This window comes from Copadichromis virginalis, linkage group LG2 (assembly GCF_057382275.1).
Source record: "Copadichromis virginalis isolate Kocher_CV1m ecotype Utaka linkage group LG2, C_Virginalis_male_GT1.1, whole genome shotgun sequence".
Lineage (NCBI taxonomy): Eukaryota > Metazoa > Chordata > Actinopteri > Cichliformes > Cichlidae > Copadichromis > Copadichromis virginalis.
Window position 1 is genome coordinate 23,715,652 of NC_140619.1, and position 19,455 is coordinate 23,735,106.

At 44.1% G+C, this 19,455-nt stretch overlaps 1 protein-coding gene across 1 annotated transcript in view; it reads right to left on the bottom strand.

Moving 5' to 3' along the window:
- The window catches only part of efnb1 (ephrin-B1), a 56,984-nt gene that overhangs the window by 11,524 nt on the left and 26,005 nt on the right, over positions 1 to 19,455 (bottom strand). The gene's annotated exons all lie outside the window — the stretch shown is intronic.

Below are 19,455 nucleotides of genomic sequence, written 5' to 3' on the forward strand. Positions count from 1 at the left end.
CAAATGATCTCCATCTCCGCTTAGTCTGCCGTTTCAACTCACTCCCTTCCTCTGAAATGCTTTTGTTTCTCTTCCTCGCATTATCCGTCTTGCTCTCTCTTTCCCTGCTTTTTTTCCCCTCCGCTCACTTCATTTAGTTTTTTTTAGTCTTCTTTTTTTATCAGCACTATCTGGCTCTACCCCTCCCCTTCCCTCCCTCTTAACTCAATGACCATCTCTCTGGGTGATTGCCTCAGATGGCACCCTCATTATGATGAGATAGTCTTGGAGAGGCTGCTTATCTAATGATGACACAAAGAGAAGCAGACTTGGCAACAGGCAGGGGAGTTGGGTGGGTCCAAACAATGCACTACAAACACGGCTGGCACGGTGCATCAGTGTTTCTACACGCGTTCCCCTGCTAGAAACTGATGTTGTATCGCTCTGTGTTGAAATTTGGCTCCGGAGCGACGTAAAAGCTCATCTAGCTGATTCATGTCCCATCACTCCTAAGTGTTATTAATGTTGACATTTTGTTGCCCTGTGGGATTTCAGCTTTGTGCTTCGGCAAAATTGAAGAAAACCAAATAATGAATTGCACTAATATTATGCTACATTATCAGATCGCACTCAAGAGTCGGCGGCAAATTTACAACGAGAACCACAACATTTTGTCAGCGTGGCCGGAGAACTCGATAATTTGCAAGAATGATTGTGATAACATCATGTCAGGGGCTCTTTGGCAAAATCCCCCTCGCTGTAGACTCAACACGACTGAGTGAACCGGACACCGAAATATATACGAGGGGGCCAGAGGAGCCCGGCGCTGCGCAGGACCAGAAAAAAAATAAGAGCGAGAGAGACTTGAAATTTACGTGGGGCATTAATGTGAAAGAACACTCACGACTAAGTGAGTCTTATGATTTATGTAAAGTCTACACAGGGACTGTGTCTCTTCTAAAGGGAACATTCAAAGACAGTGAGGTGAACAGGCCTGTTTCCAGTCTTGAAGGCGCACACCCGTCTCCCAGCCCCCGAATGGCCCAGACGCTGCCACAAGTGCTAACCTCATCCTGCCATTTTCCACCCAATTTCTTCTCTTCGTTCAATTTTTAAATTTCCAGGGCAAGGTTATACAAAAAAATTAGCTCTTTGAAGATCAAGCTCAAAGGCGCTTGAATAATCTGACTCATGCTATGAATTTTATATCCTCTCCAGGAGAGCAAATCTACTCAGTGTTAACTTACTCCTGTCATCTAAATTAACTATTCCTTCAGGCTGGCTGAACGGGCCTGTGCAGTACTGATGTGGCATAATGATAAGTTGCCCCTCTGGGGCCTCTGTTTAGCCAAACAACTGAGACTGAAAACAGAGCAGGATTTATAAAGAGATGATTGCTTTATATGTTGTTTGCATTCAGGCCATTTAAAAGTCAAATAATTCAGCCCTTTACTGTACCAGTGGAAACTCATAATCCGATTAAATGTGTCCAATTTTAACCACATTTCCTTATGTGAATCATTTTTAAGTATTATTCAAGATGGAAATCAACTAAAGAGACAACTGTTGAGCGCATTTAAAAACCTGCACTAAATCTCGAAACTCGCACACCGTTAAGAAACGTGCATTCCTGTGTTGCTTGATATCGGTGCATTCACATCTATCATGTCAAAGATCAGAGGAAAAAAACCTGCCAGCCATGTTTCTCAGAACCCCCAACCTTACTCTGCAAATAAAGACATACTGCCAGCTTCCTCCTCTTTAAATCTAAAAGCCTTTCGCTCATTCTATCACTTCTTCCTCTCACTCAATTTGTCCTCCCCTCTTTAACCCTCCCTCTCTTTCATTTCATCCCTCGCATACTGACGTTAATCCAAATCTGGATTTTCAGATATTAAAAGGCCGACGGTCGTGTCGCATTTTGGAAAGAGGAAACTGGGGAATTGGGTCTTCCCGTGTGTCTCGGGCAGAGATAAAAACACACGGGGATAAAGGAACGACAGCATGAAGAACAAAGAAACTCCCAGTCTGCTGCTAATGATTTGGGGGAACAAACTGTTTCAGAGTGCAGCGGTTCAGAATACAGAAAGAGCTGGTCATTGCATGAAGGAATGTTGCTTTTTTTTAATAAAGCCGACGGCTCCAAAGAATGGCTTTTGTATGATTTAAGGCCCTTTTTGTGGGTGTGGATCACTGGCCACAGAGTGACTAGTGGGGGGAACAAAAGATCTACAGCTGCTGAAGTCATAAGAGAAACCAGGTGCCAAATGTTGATGTTGGGAAATATCGACAGCACGAATGTATCGGCCAAGGAGAAGCATTACGGGGGTAAAAAAAAAGAAAAAAAAAGAGCTGGCCTGGAAGAAAGGCTCCCGTTCCAACGCTACACACGTACAACTACTGCACACATTACCTAAAGCATAACCCATTAACATGCATATGTGAATGTAGGCGCTTGCAAATACACCAGTGCACACAGACTTCACAAGGACATACAGGGTAGAGTGGAAGGGCTGCTCCCCGAGGTGCTCTGAAGAGAAGAGTGGGAGAAGTGTGAGAGGCGCACCACTGACTGGCCAAGACAACGCGAGCTAAGGCTAGAGTGCGAAGCGGTGGTCTATATTTATTCTCAGGTCTGCTAAATGAGGTCACTCAGGTGGTCCTGCTGAATACATTCCCCATCTCTATCATGAATCATCTGCTGCTTATTATTCCTGTCCAGCCCGGGGGGGGGGGGGGGGGGGGGGGCTTGCTTTCATACAGCGCAATGGGCTGTGTGTCCGCGAGTGTGCGTAACGCTGCTGTGTGTGTGTCTATGCGTGCAACATCTGCCCAAAGCACCAAACCAGGGGATGGATAGAGCCCATGTGACAGACAGAGAGCAGGTTGTTTAATGAGAAAGTGGATGAGAGGTGACATTCATTGGCTACCTTTCACACACACCACCGACAACACTCCCCACCCCCCCACTTCCATTCTCTACAGCATTCAGACTTCCACTTAGACGAGCTGAGCAGGCACTGGGTAGTCACAGTAACCACCAGTAATAATGTCTATATTTTCAAAAAAAAAGCTAAATACATAAACAGGCACAACCACAATCTGATCATTTACACTTAGCATCAAGGAAAAACACCAGCACAAAGAGCTTTTTCATCAATTTGAGGCAAAAGCAGGGAGCTAACGCAGCTGTGGCAGGTATGAGTGTCTGCATCAAACAGAGCGTCACAGCAGAAATGGCTATTTCTCATACCTGCGACTTTCCTATCTCGGCTTTTGTTTACATTACCGAACCAGAATCAAAGTGGTGAGAAGGAAAAGAGGGCCTATTTGCACAAAATATTTCACTCCTGAATAAGCACAGAGAGGGTTAGATTAGGTTTATGCGCCTGATTCCAGAGATAACCCACCCCAGCAGATCTGGCATGCATGCAAGAATGCATGCACACACTCACACACACTCTTCCACAGACACAAACACAAAGTGAGGTTGGCAGACTGGAAATAATACTGGGGGATCTAGATGTTTGCACTTTGAACCTTTTCTAATCCTTAGTATTAGGGCATGGCTAAAGCCTGATTATGGTGGAATGAAATGGATCTAAATAGATGTCCCAACCCATCAGCCTTCCATTTCTTTGTCCTAGAAATAGAAATGGAAATAAGTAATCAACCTCCAACCTCTCACTGGCCGACTCTCCCACGTAGCCTCCTCCGCAGGTTTGGCACCAGCAAAGAAAATTCATTCAGACTTTTCACATCATCTCTGATGAATTGGGTGCTCTCTCAGGCTGGCCGAGGCTTTTTTTTTTAAATTCCCGTGTTTCTTTTCAGTAATAAAACCTGACAGACAATATAAAATAGTGATATCTTCAACGCTAGTCCCGCGCATTTTTTATGCCATTTTGGAAATTCAATATTGAATTTAGGTTAGAATGAATGTGGTTTTGAGTAATGAGGGTGGACACAGATGATTTTCTCATCTTCACATTCAAAAGCTTTTTTTTTTTTTTTTACAATTTACTCTTGCAAGCATCACCATGCACCAGCTCTGGCATTACCACGTGCTGTCTGCTCTCAGGAGCCACTTTGCTGAGGGTACAGAGAGCAGGTAGCAGCAGCGTTAGAGACGAGGTTTAAGGCTGGTTAGCGGCCCAGTGCACACAACTGTTGCTTAGCTCACTGCTTCAGTATACAGCCAGAGGGGGAGCTCCTCTCCTGTGCCCTCATTAGAATCCTCTCTCTCTCTCTCACACACACACACACACACACACACACACACACACACACACACACACACACACACACACACTTGAAATGGTTGCAAGAAATATATATACAGACATGTAAGAACTTGGGCCTACAGAAGTGAACAGAGATGATGCATACACTCACACACACACACACACACACACACACACACACACACACACACACACACACACACACACACACACACACACACACAGGCTGCCTGTGTAGCCAAAAGATCAGGCGGGACTTAAGAGCTCCTCCGGCACCAAAATTACAGGGTACCTCTAAATCCTCCCAGCAGAGAGCACTATGGGATGGCGCAGGGTGGGGGGAGGATGAGGAGGAGGGGGTGGGTGAGGTGCTGTGGGGCTGTGAGAGAGGGAGGTGAAGTGGAGAGGTGTGTGTGTGAGCACATGTGTGGTGATCAGGGAAGGGATGGAAAGAGGAGTGCGTGCAGGGGTGCGAGGAGGGGCGGGAGACGAAGCTGGAGATTCCGAGAGAGTGTGCGAGCTGGACAGGGGTGAGATTTGATCTGTCTGAAGTGTGCGTGTGTAGGGGTTTGCAGGATATGTGTGCGTGCATATGCCGGTGAGGGAATATGGAAGGAGGTGATGAAGTGAGGAGTTGAGAAGGAGGAGGAGGAGGAGGCAGGCTCCGTTTGCAGAGAAGAAGTGGGAGGTGATCTCTCTGTGAAGTAAAGGAAGCATATGTGTGCTGGATTGTGTGCATCTGAATATTTGTGTTCATTACTGTGTGTGTGTGTGTGTGTGTGTGTGTGTGTGTGTGTGTGTGTGTGTGTGTGTGTGTGTGTGTGTGTGTGTGTGTGTGTGTTTCGGCCAGCTTGCTTCTCTCTCACTCACACTCAACATTTCTCTTACACTCTCCCCTAAGTATTCAGTTGTGTGTGTTTTTTGGCTTGTGCAACTGGATCCATTTGAGTAAACTGTGTGAGTGTGCACATACATTTATGTGCATTGGAGCTCACATTTGTAAAAATGTGTACAGATGTCACTGGGAATATATATGACTTTTGCAACTTTTTTATTGAGTGTGTGTTTTATGTGTAGGTGTGTGGTCCTAGATTATCAAGACAGAGGTACGGCATTATGAACTTCCAGCTAGCCCTACAGGGTAAGTGCTTCAAGGCTACTTATGACAGCTTTTAACCTCTGCAGAGGACCTGTCAGCGGCTCCCAAAGTGTCTGTGTGTGTGTCTATCCTTGGAATGTGTGCGTCTCTACAAGACTCCACAGCCTGCAGTCACAGAGAGCTTCTGCATCATTTAGCTGTGGGTGTCTGCGTGTCACCTCTACACTGGATCCAGTGGGGCAGAGTTTTTACACCACTGCACTTTCCACTCTTCATTTCCCAGCTCAGCATGCTACAAAACCCCTGTGCTCCCACACAGCATCAAACTTCCCCTCGTGTCCGCACACACACTTGGACGAAGATAGAGGATGTCACTGTCCCGTGCGCGATCACAAGTAGTCTGCACACACATACACACCGCACACCTACACGCAAACAAACAAAAAGTAGGCACGCGGTGCAGGGCCGTCTGTCGGATCGGTAGGAGATAAAGGATGCAGAATAACAGGAGGACCTTGGGGAGCAGGGCAAGTCATCTGTCTCAAACACGAACAGACTGAGCGCGCTCCAACATCACATCCTGAACCTCTCTCTCTCTCGCACCCCACCCAGCACGAGCGCACGCAGACACATCCAAGGCGCACAAATTTGCAAACACACAGGGAAAACAAACGCGGCCTGCTCAAAATGTGCAAGCATGCTTCAGAGCCTGAGCCCACACAATCTGACAGGTGCACACCGAGGGAGTGCAGAATTCTGAATGCAATCGATTGTCACAATAAAACTGTGCAACCCAATGGAAGGCGAGGCTTAAAGCTCCTAATACTATAAGCTGTTGCATACACTATTAAAAGTTATGAGAAGCAACGACGGCGCCAACAGCATTCAATATAAATTTAATAAACCACGCCGACAACTACAGTTAAAGCCTACCCACAGCTCCCAATGCTCCCAATATGGGGCATTTTTTAGATATTGGCTATTTCAACTTTTACCAGTTATTTTAGCTATAATATATTCTGTTGTGTGGAGAAGTTGCCAGTAGCCCACACAACCCTCCCTAATGACAGAGTAGCTAATTGGCAGTAATGGCTCTTTTCACCGATATCATCGAGCTGCAGCCACAGAAAACCTCAGCAGTTTAACACTAATCATTTGCAGAGAAACAACTGGGGGGGAAAAAGCCTGAAGTAGTGGCCTGGAGTAACTCTCTTTGCCTTAGATGACCAGCATCTATAAATGTGTAATTACACAGGCTTAACCATTTGAAAAAACAGACAGTTGTGACTGTTATTTTTCTTTGTTTGCTGTTGTTCCTCGTCAATAAGGTATGTTTGTTTTTTCCTAGGTACAGCCTTAGTGGGCGCACACACACATTGTTCACCTGTTAGTTTAGTGTATTCAAGGGTGCTACACGAGCCACGGGTGACACACCTACACAGACACACACACACACCGTTGCCTCTGAACTCCCCCAGCAGACAGCGCATCATTTGACTAATAGCAGCTGAAATGTTGCGTGTTCAGAGAAATAAGTAGAGGGGAAAGTAGGTCAGAGAGAGAGAGGAAAAAAAAACTGGCATTTCACCTTCCTATCGGTCCGAGCTAAAGGTTAGCAGGCATGCTGCACATGCTGGGACACACACGTGTGCGCACACACGAGCTCTCTAAAGCTAAAGGTTAATATGGTTCACATAGGAGTTGCTGAGTTGGTGTTTATCTCGGTCTTAACCATTATGTCTGTGTGCACAAGGCTTGATTGCACGCCTGTGTGTGCAGCTAACAATGAGCATGAGTTTCATCCCTGTTAAAGACAGAAGCCAGTTCTGTATTTGCTGTCCCGTTAATCCCGCCGGAGACTCGGTTTGCTTTCTATCGCTGTCATCTTCCAAATGTCCATTAATCCACATTAACAATCCATCAACATGACTTCTAACCGCGTATTTCAGTTCAAATCTTCATTCGACTGATAACATCCTCACTAACTTCTAATCTGTTCTAATTTGTTATGAGGAACCTTTTTTTCGCAGCATGAATGATCACTTCAGGTTGAAATAATAATAAAATTTAAAAAAAAAAAAAAAACCTCCCTTCAACATTGTTGCAATTTCATTTGGTCATGTTCACTCTGGGAAGTTATGCACAAAGAAATGGAGCATAATATTCAATTTTCATTCTCTATTAACTGTCATTTTATACAGGGGGGGGGGGGGGGGGGGGCGAGCTGGGGAGATGCCAAGAGAGATGGCAGGCAAAATAGACAAGTATCTGTTGAGAATATTAAGAGTAACTGCCCTGAAATGAGCGCCTCACATGAAATGTGTCAAAAATCGTAAAGGCGGCGATAAATCAGAAAGTAAAATTCAATACACGGGATGAATAAGGTATACCAACAGGGGATCTTCAGAGGAGAAGAAGTGGTTTGACGTGTGAATTATGTCCACTACTAAGCCACGCATTCAGACTTTTATTTATTTTATGTTGCGTATTAAGTATTAATGTTATGACTGTTAGCCCATCTTGAGGAATTAAACTAGCAAATGAACATTTGGCTGTGTGAGTCATTTAAATGAAGCCAGTTTTGGGACAGATACCATTATCCATAAGAAAAAAAACAACTGGGCATCCTTTACAAAAGTCAGAAAAACGTCATTTCTGCATTAATGGAAAAGAACGGCTGTTTCTTATCCCACACTGTGACCATAATGAGGGAACCACTGGTCTGAAGATATTCAGCTTTTCTCAAGTTTTGTCCTTACTGTTGACATGAGAGCTGATTACTTCACAGGCTGCAAAGGACAAGGTCTAACTGCGGTTTTATATGCTATAACTGTGAGGGACACCTTTTCACTATGCCTCAAGTAGAAGAAAACTCTTTCCATAGCACACTGCTGCCTTCTTTGCACAAATGTTAAATGCATGAGGAGCACATTTTTATTTGAATGCACTAAAAACTGTTTTTCTCCAAAGCAAATGCATTAATAATGCTCTTGCTGAACGCTGAATCCATAAATTGTTTTTGCAAAACAAAACTGCAGCAATCTGGCCTCATTCTTATTGTACTGTTAAGGGGGGGGGGTGTACAACACTGATTATCCTATTATTTCTCTCATGAAAATGCCTTTGTATTTAGCTTAGCCTACTATAAATCCCAGTGGTTATGTCCTTAAAAACATCCCGCAGCATCCACATTAGTGGGTGGTAGTGCTATTGTGAGGTTGCACATGTGTAATCAGGAGGCAGATGTACAAACAAGGTCCCCCAGTAAGCTCGATCCTCAGCAGGATGCTCATTGAAGTTTTTTTTTTTTTTTCCTCCGTCCTGCTTCATTTGTACTGCTAATCACACGAGGTGAACCGTGGTTCACCCGCTAAATCCCGACAGATGATAAACCTGATCCTCGCTGTCTTTTCTCCGGCCTCTGTGGTCGTCTACAAAGGCCGATATGGGACTCTGGACTCCAGAAAGGAGTCGCCCTCCTCGATCCACCTCTGAGGGCGCACGAGCCACAAATCAGCCCACGCTGGCTGATAAAAGAACCACTGGGATGGATCGGAATGTGGTGGGAGATAGCAGTGTCATGTCAAAGGCCGTGAGGGTCCAAAAAAACATAGACTAGCTCTAGGAGCCATCTTTGAGTGACCTTGCCGCGAGAGAAACCAGAGGTGAAGCAATGGAACACGTCGACGAACTCGACGTTCACTCACGCTGACGTGTACAAAATGTTTGTAATGCATTTACATTTTTAAGTGTGCGAGGCTCTCGTGTGTCTGTGCGGCTCTCTTATACCATATCCATTCATCCTCCCCCAAGAGAGGAGCTTCATTTTCGCTGACCTTTTCAATACGGCCTCCAGAGGAGAGTTATGACAGCTGAGTGAGCCCGGTGTTTCTCGGCACAATAACACACATCAAAGATGGAGAAACCAACAAACAAACAATAATTCCTACTGCAGGCGCAGCGTTTCCCCTCTCAAACAGGCGATGCAAAACAAACCAAATGAGGCAATCTAAGTGAGAAGAAACCGTACCGGTGGACGGGGAGGATGCAGAGTCCAGGCACTGACCCAGGTGAGAAAACTGCCTTCAGGCTAATGATGCTGCTTGTATAATAATCAGGTGTGAGCAACATCAAAAGGGAAAGATTCAGCTAAACGTGGATTAATTGTTACAAGATGTCAGAAAGCAGCTTCCATCAAAAAGCGGAGAGATATTACTCAATTAACGACAAAAACAACCCCCCCGAAAAAGAGATCCTGCAATAATCAGCGACTGGAGCTTTTTCTCGCTCAGTAACTAACTGATGATGTGTTGCAGCGATGGAGAGATTATAATGTAAAGGCAGTGAGATAGAGGGCAGAGAGAGAGATGTCAGTGAAAGAGACAGAGGGTGTACTTGTGATGGAGGACAGAGTCGACGTCGGTCCATCTGTTGTCCACAAAAACAAAATCTGCAAAAAGCAGAACAAAGACAGACAGAGAGAGGACAGTGCACAGGTGTGTGGGCGTGCACGTGTCCCTGCGATCGTACACATGTGTGTGTGCCCGCATGTGTGAATTTTTGCACATTAACGTGTGAGCCTGTGTGCCTGGGCCCCGGGGGAATCTCCTGTACCTGCTAACATGGAGGCGACTGAGCAAAGCTGACTGCAGCTAACATGCAGTGTAAAACGCACACGGTCAAACCTGAGACACATGGTGGCACATGGGCAGATGGATTATATATTATATACATATATATTTTTATATACATATATATATGTACATATGTTTATATTGGGGTTTTTTTTGGTTTTTTTTTTAGATATATAGCAATATTAAAGTGGGTGTGGGGTGTATAATGGAGCTGATGTGAAAAGTACCAGGGCTCCAAGCAAGGCTCCAAAACCGCAATTCGGCTCCTCGAGCATTGAAGCCAGGCTTGCAACACAAGAAGCAGGGAAAGAAACACGCTTTTTCCTCTTTTTCCTCCCTTTCCCCCCGTTAACCACCCAAAAAAAACCCAATCAGAAAAGCACAGCAGACCACAGAGAACATGCTGCTGATTACATCCTAATATGCACAAAGGCAAGCAATTGACACGCATATACAAACATGCACAAACACAAAACACACACACTGATTACATCCTCTCTTTCTCCTCTCTCCTGATCCTTGGTATCGTTTACACGGTAAAGACGGCGCTGATCGAGGACCAGTGTTTTTTTGGCACAGGCCAGCAAAAGAGCTCAGGAGCTTAACCTCTAGTCCGATGAGCGGAGAGAGACTGAGGCTCAGGATCCCCCACCCCCCCACCGCCCTACCACCTTGGTGCCCCCAAGCACAAATAAACAGCTACAACACAGACAGACACACACAAAAATGTCTAGCTTACTCGAAACAGTTTCCTGAAGAATCTGTCACTGTGCAAGAGGGATGGGAGAGGGTGGAGGGGTGATCTAAGGAGGAGAGAAAATAGGTGGAACAGCAAAGGCGGATGGAGAGGTAGATTAAGTTGCACGGAAGGGGGTTGGAGGGGGGGAGGAAAAGACGAACAGAAAAGAGACTGAGAGAAATTGGACCCATGGGTTTGGGGAGAAAAAAAACATGTACGAAATCATCGAGTCGCTGCAAGAGGCGGCGCGAGCCTGAACTCAAAACGCAACACATATTCATTTGAAGACACGTTTCTTTTCAGCATCCATCCATCCAAACAACCAATCGTCGTGGCACCCGTGCACAAGCTCCCGACAGCGTGCACGCTTTTCACTCGTGGGACAGCTGACTGAGAATATCTCGTGCTGAGCTACAGCACAATGCATACAGCAGCTTCTATTAGGCAAGCAAATCTGTGGAGAGGGAGAGAGATGGAGGACGGATGTGTGCGAGCAGATTGTGTTTTTGTGCAAGCATCTATTTGCAATCTAGTGTGAGCTTATGAGTATATATATATATTTGAATTTGCTTATGTGGCTTTGTGCTTATTTATGCCTGTGTGTTGGGCGCGCATGCATGCACACACAAACGCACACGCCTCTTGTGTGTTTGTCTGCTCCTGTTACTGTGTTTGTGTGCCTGCGGTCGTGCTGGAATGGAACACGGACATTTTGCCGCTGAGCTGAATTCACAGAAACGGGTTTGGTCCTGGCCTGCAGAGCAGTATTTAGACTCTGTATTTATGCGTCGGACAACCACAGCAATCTCTATCACCGCCTTGTGATTCATGTTTGTTTGCTTTGCTCTGTGTTGATTCGATTCCATCAAGAAGTTGCCCCCCTCCCCTTCTATCTCGTTCCCCTAAAACTCTTCCCACAGAAATGTTCACGCCATACCCGGTCAGAGTTTCATCAGCCACCCGTCATCGGAGCTGACCAAGCACGCAGTGGGTTTCCATAGCGAGGATGCGACATTAAAACTAACAGCCTCTATAATTATACATCCATATTTCTCCGATGAGTTTGTGTAAACAAGTCCGGGCTCCAGCTCGGGGGAGGCGGACTTCTTGGCAGGCCCTGGCTGAGGGTGCCACTGAATGGCTGTCGGAAAACAAAGCCATTTCAGAGTGTGCCTTGGAAAAGACAAACCGCTGTTCTAGGGATGGTGGAGAGGCAGAGCAAGCTCCATCTGACAGACACAGAGCTGTGATTTGAGCTCAGTTATTGGCCAGAGAAGAAAGACACTGAGAATATGTGTTGTTGGCAACGCAGAGGGCAAACAACCTCAGACAATCTCTGAGGAAAGGAAAATATGCATTTCCAGAGTGTTTTAGATTACGGGCCTTCATTGTTTTATCCCGTGTTTCTGCTTACGTGTTTTTTTTTTTAAAGCAATACGCCATTGTCCAGTATAATTTGCCTTATGGACATTGACGCTCGTCTTTCCATGTCCTACATTTACTTTTCCTAATCATCGCGGACTCCAAAAATGCAGCTAACCAGCAGTCTTAATATGCCTCTCCTTCTTTTTGCCTGAAGCTATTTTAGGGGTTGTAAAAACCACAGAGGTAGTTTCAGCATAGAGGATGAAATTAAAACAAGCCCAGGAAGCCACGTTTGACAACTGAAAATCGCTCCTAGAGAAATAGTAATTCGACAAATGAGTTTGTGCTAGATGAGAGGGTTGGAAAAAAAACTAAAACAAAACAAAAAAAATCAACAGTGTTGTTGCTTCTGAGTCAGCTCTGCGGTCTCTCGTGGCCTCTGTGCTGAGAGGAGATCTAAGATAGCGGTTAACAAAAACGACTTGAACAGACTTCCCACAGCACCTGCAAATGCACACACACACACACACACACTCACACATATAAAACTTTGAAACGTGAGAGCAGAGGACGGATGGTTTAAGGGGTGGAAACGAGGAATGACATCGCAGGAAAGAGCAGAGCGCGAGGCCTCGCATCCGCGCAGGATAAAAATATTCTAATAAGATAAGCGCGGAGCACAGCCGAGGAGGGATGAGTGTCTGCGTTTGGGGGATGCACGGAGAGGACTAATTGAGATGAATACATGAATATATCAGCTTCATCTAGAAGCAACGGGTTCAGTCGTAACCAATGGTTACCATTCAGTTGTACAGTCACATGAGCAGCCCCCCCCCCTCCACTTACCAAATAGCCCCCCCCCACAGCCCTTCAATGCCCCCCCCGCCTCCGACTCTAAACAAGCTCCTCTGTAATAAACGAAAGGCAATAACCAGCGACAATCATGCTGTGCCTGCTAACCCTCTCTCTCTGAATGAAATATCCAAAGGAGAGCTAGCAGAGGCGGCCCGGATAGATTTGCAAAGCAAGCAGAAAGTCATATATTACACTGGCACTCTAATAAACACTGGGCTATGTTCACTCACGGGGGGAGGGTGGTGGTGGTGGGGGTTAAATCTCCTTAGTCCAGGCCATGATGCTTCACCGGTGATAACCTGACCTGTTAGCGGGGTTTACTTTTGAAAATGGAATCCTTTAAAGCTTACTGATTAGCCGCTTTAACCTGTAATCAGTAACATCAATGACAGTTATTTAGTCAATCAACAACTATTACTCTCTATGATCAATACTCAATAACTTAAAACACACACTGAACTTAATCATGTATGATTACATTTAAGGGTTACTCGAGGCATCTTTTGTGTTTTGCTTGTTTTACAAATGCTATTTATAACTTTTGAATCAAAAGGATGTTAAAACTGCTTCATTAATATTGCTTTTAGAGTCTTTTATGCTTTTAAACTGTAACGTTTTACAAAACAGGACAGACAGAAATGTTTGCCAACATTCCAAATTATTATTTCAGTGCCTGTTTCTTCAATGTCCACAATCTGATAAATATGCAATGAAACAATACAGCTTTTGTTCTCTACTTATAATAAGTATGTAGGAGAGGCCATAATTGATGCAAAAGGAAAATCCTACACGGAGCCTCTTGCTTGTAATTAAAATATTTCAGTGTGATTTTTACAGAGGGAGGCTACCAGATGTTAACAGTTATCATTTCTTGACAAAAAAATCATTTAATTGCCAGTTAAGAAATGTGCGAGTTATTTGCATCTCTATAATCTGACAATCAAAATGCCTTTGTGTAGTTTAAATGCTCCGCTGACAACTGCAGCTGCCTTGTTTCTGAGTGCCTGTGATTTGATTATGGTAATTTTATGTTAACTCTAAAAGATGACATTTAACTTTTTTTTTTTTTTAATCAGATTACTGTTATTGCGCTACATCATAATCGAGCCACTAGTGTCGATGTATATTTATTTGGCTGTGTACGTGCCTTTGCATTTGTATGCGTGTTTCCAGCTTCCTGAAGTTGTGAACCTTGCATTAGTGCATGCGAGGTATGATAGAGAGTTTATGTCCTTGCATGCAAATGTGGGGCAAGGGAGGATCTTGTGATCTTCTGCAGCCGAGCCCAGGGTTTCATTCTCAACCTCCAACAATTCCAAGACCAAAAAAAAAAATTCTTATATATGCGAATGTTATCCAGGGGGAAGATGACTGCTATAGGTGGTGGTTGGATGGAGGGGTATTATGTGTGGGCTGAAGCAAAAAAATAAATAGAGATACTTATGTAGAGGAGAGTCCACATCAAAAAGCATATTATGAGGCGTGAGCAAAAAAATCATCTCAGTGTGTCAAATGCAGTTTGTCAGATGTTCTCGGGCAGTGATTTTCAAATACTGGATAAGCACCCATCTTTAAGTGTTTTGGGAGATAAATACGGGTCTTTCGTGACTGACTTATTCTCAGATGACAACAACAGTCTCTTTCTGTTTCCAGAACAAACAATCAGAAGGTGTTCCGACAGATTTATGTGGAAAGTCAAAGAAATAAAATCAGCTACACTGTTTGCCGTGAGCAGACATAATGTTTTTGGGCTTTTTTTTTTCCTCCTTTTCGGTTGCTCCCCCCCCTCCCCCTTCCTGCCTACTTTCTCTCTTTCAGTGGGGCATATCTTGCGGAGGTAAGACAATGTGTGCACCACTGCGGCAGCATTCTGGTGGGGAAGTCTGTGCGTGTCAGTGTCCATGATGGTACACTGTGATGGAGAGTGACAGCTGTCGGGAGGCATCAGGCTTACTCTGCCCCGCTACACGGGAAGAGGAGAAGTGCACCACGATAGGTTGCCTCCGTCTCCTGCCTCGTGGCCCTTTTTCCCTTATATCTAGCAGAGCTTTACCGGCCCGGTTAACCACTGCAAACGTCTAACCAAGCAGTCACGCTACATTATCTCAATGAGGAGCGAATGGGAGAGAAAATGAAGGGACTATTTTTTTTTGGCTAAAGAGTGCCTGTGTATATATTTGTACAGGCGTGTATGCTTGTCCTCCCTCTCTCTCTTACCGCTCTGTTGCTCATTTTCCCCATTATATTTCCTTTTCCTTTAAAAGCCTCCTGTCTAAAATCACCTCTCCTGCCTCTAACCCCTAAACGCGCCGCAGTCATTTTGCTCACAAACAGCTCGTTCAAAATCCACGTGTTTAGACAACGCAATGAAATATAACCAGTTTGTCCGCTTTTACACCTGGATGGGGGGTGGGAATGTGTATGTGTGTGTACATAGCTGGCATGGAGGGAACTGAAGGTCTGGGATTAAGATCAGTGCAGGGTTATCATTACTGACCCCCCTGCTGTGTTTCCGTGACCCCTTGGCCATGAATTTTGACCTTTAAACCCACCACGACTCCTGTAAGAACGGGGCTGGGATGAGTGGACGGGATCCCCTGTGGTGATCACCAGAGTCAACACACACACGCTCACCATTTGGTGCTTACTTTACCCCAAACCTTTTGTTGCTTATTCTGCCCCACGGAAAGAGACGAGGTAAAGGATGGGAGTGGGGGTGTGCGAATGATAAAGGGGCTAACAGAGCCACGGAGTCAGACTGGAGGTCGGGTGTGGACAAGAAAAAGACTGCCAGTAGATTGAGTGGAATGTCCACTCCCCTGTGCGTCTTCTTCTGATCTCAAACGGTGTCTTTCCCGTCTGACCGTTAATCAGAGCAGATAAGCCAGGTCATTATACACAGAGCAGATTTACACCGCTCTGCTGGCTGACCGGACCACATTCCCACAGAGTCACTGGGATAACCTACTCACATCTTCTAGGCAGGGATAAGCTTGCCTAAGGGGGCCTCAACACACACACACACACACACACACACAAACACACACACACAGTGCACTGCTGCACAGGTAAAGCAGGCGGTGCGTTCAATGCAGGTGCTTATTCTCTCTTCTCTTGCTCCCTCAAGGAAATGCACACATAACACACACACACACACACACACATATGCGCCAGCCACACATGGCCATTATCTAAATGATAGATGAAGTGTGTCATGGTGTATGCACAGGCTGCGGTGGAATAAATAAAACAAGCTTTTCCTGTTGCAAAGGACAACAACATTACCATAATACCAAGACAAATACTACATCCGATTACTGCTGACACGAAAACGTTACAGTATATGAGCCTAATAATGATCCACCATCAGGCTGGATTCTGCACGACCAGACTCCCCCGTGAAGGATTTACAACTGCTTCTGTGAGAAAACACTATGGAGAGAGTGTTAAGTGCTCCTAATGCTTACATAAAAAAACACACATCAGCAGGAATGCTGTTACGGAGCAGAGACACAAGAGAATGTTGCAGAAAAGCTCATTCGAGCTAAAGTAAAGCTGATGTTCGCTCAAACCGCAGTCGAGATGCACGGAGATGCATGTGCCATTAATAAAGTTCGCTCTAATATTTATGAAGACAATATGCGGAGAAGCTCTGCGAACAGCTGGTTAGCAAAACTTTGAGGAAGACGCCCAAAAATAACAATAAAAAATGCCCAAGGTGTTATCTGCAAGACATGTGGGCGTAATAAAGCTCAAAGAAATATTTCTAAAAGTCCACGAGATGCGTTGCAACAGCAGCCCACCCCTCTCTAAAAACGTCCCTTGATAACATCACAAGCTTCATGCTTCTCTGCATCCCCGTTTGTGAGGGGGAGTTCGCAAGTATCGATTGAACCGCTACACATGAAAAGAGAAACATATGTGCGATTTAATTTGTGTGTGTGGAGAGTGTGAAAAAAACAGAAGCCACTTGTGAGACTAAAATCTACACATCTGAACTTTTGAGATGTTTTATACCCAAAGTTACATTTTATACAGTTAAACCATGCAAGGAAGACTTATGTTCTTATTTGGGAAAAATGTAACATAAGGAGATTAATCGTGTTTTGTGAATATTTGGAAATATAAAAAAATTAATTATGTGTTGGATAAAACACTGTTATGTATCACGCCTCATTAGAGGAGACTGGTACTGGGTCCATGTTTTCCTGCAGTAATTTCTCATTGTGCCAGTCATCCTCTGGCATACGGCAGCTTGTTGCATGAGTTTAGACAGTGTGTTTCTAATGTCAGAGTCATCTCTAATAGTTTCAGAATAAATCACAGATGCAATGAAGACTTTGACTGACTGTTTTCTGAGACAAGATCAAGCAAAACTCGGCGTCTAATTTTAGAAATGTTTTAAAGTCAGACAACTTAAAAAAAATAAATACTAACAGAAGATAAAATTAGAGCCTAAGTAAGCAAAACAAGGCCTTATTTTCCTTTATTAGCTCAGTATGTTATCATGTGCAGAATACCATTAAAAAGACAAAAACAGCAAGTGTTTCATCTTTTTGCAGATTGAAATCATTAGCTCCTTCCACGATAAAGACGACATTTGATGACGTTCTGAAACCTCAGTGTATATCAGTAAACACGTGGTGGTGGTGCAACTTCTGATGCACATCTGTGCTGATTCCTGCTTATGACAGAAACAGCTCAGTTCAAATAAGAGCTTCAAGAGTTCCTCCTAGTCGACTTTCAGACTGCAGAGCATTAAAGAGTGGTTCTAAACAAACATAATATACAGTAAAAATGCATGTTGTCTTTCGACTTTCCCGAATAAAACAAATTAATGTTGTTTTTTTGATACGCTCATGCACGATCTGCCTCTGCAGCTCGGCTGGCTTATCAACAGTTAAAAGATGTCAGGTGAGATTTACTGTTACCACCAAGCCAAAACTAACAATGAATGTCTGCTGCAGTCTTATCAGAGTGCATTTAAGTGTGAATCATATGCTTTATGTTTTTTTAGATCGCACCAGTGATTGAACTCCTCCAACGTCAGCCAGAAACTAAGGCTGTTGAAGACATGATAATGTTGAAGGACGGCAAAAGGACAGTGAGTTAATAAGACATATACAAACCAACCGCCCCTACATGTTAAACTGTTTGCAATGAAGTAAAGTACCTGAGATAAAACCCCTGTTTTCATTTCTCTTTGAAGGCTTTGAGAGTTTAAACTGGAGTTGCCAAGCCTCTTCTCATGCTGGCAAGGCTAGAAACCAAAAGAGGATCTATAATAGTTGCTTTAAATTCGTAATGATTTTATCTTTTAAATGTGTCAAAACTGCACTTTATATCTGGTTTTTCAGGTGTGAGTTTTTCAGGTAAATACAAATAATAAATGAGGTTTCAAGGCCAGATGCTCCACAGTCCATTCTCTGAATTTTTAGCAAGCTATATTTGATGCACAACTACTAACAGCTTCAATTCTAATGATTCTAAAATCCCAAAACATGGCATTCGATGTATTTAGAGAGAAGCAGGAGGAGGCGGCCGACCGGTATTGGTATCTTCCAGGATTATCAGGACAACTTCTCCTATTCCATCAGGTTTAAAATGGTCCTGTTCATTTTGAAATTGCACGTTTCAGCCCAAGATCCCAAAAGTCTGACTTGTTTCTAAATCACCCCCTGTCAACCTTTTTCCAGGGTTCGGAGTAACAGGATTGAGGTTTTCTACATTCTCCAGGAGAAAGACCTCAAACCCACCAAAGAACCAGACACTGCTGTGATTCTGGATTTTCTGGCTCCTCTGACCCCACCTGTTAAACCACTGGTCATTACTTCAGTGCTAAATTACTCAACCAGACACTTGGGTGAAGCAGATTTACACAGCCAAGTTTAGAGGTAGATGCGGTCCCATCAGTTTTTTCCCCCTGCTGAGCCTCAATCCTTAAAGGAAAATATAGTACGTAAAGGAGCAGTCCAACCACGAGAACTCCTTCCAGCTCTTACACCCATTGCTAACTCTGAGGTAATTACTACGGCATCAAATTACACGAGCAGGAATCTGTGTGAAAGGCAGCAACCGCCACCCAGTACAGTGACAGACCCAGTTCCTTTGACACCCTCTACTAAAAGTCCTTTACTCATAGACAGACAAGTGAGGTTACAAATTAAAAGATCTGTCCTAAAGCCAACCAGAGAGCAAGACTCTGCTATTGTTCCAGCGTGACTGCAAAAATAGTCACCTATAATAAGGAAGCAGTAATAATTTATTTTGACAGTGTCTAAAAAATATGTGTAGGGGAAAGTTTGCACAATCTACAATCTTTAATTTTTTAGTAAGTAAATTTAACACTACACAAGCATTATTACTAAACAAAATATGGTAAAAGTACACATTAGATGGAAGGGCAAAAAACTTTAATTCTACAAGTTTGTAATTTCTTAATAATTTTCCAGAATATTTCCCAAAAATAGCTTTACAGTTTTACTTTACTTTTGGCACTAATTACAGAAAAAATACACATTTCCGTAAAAGAAAAGCTAC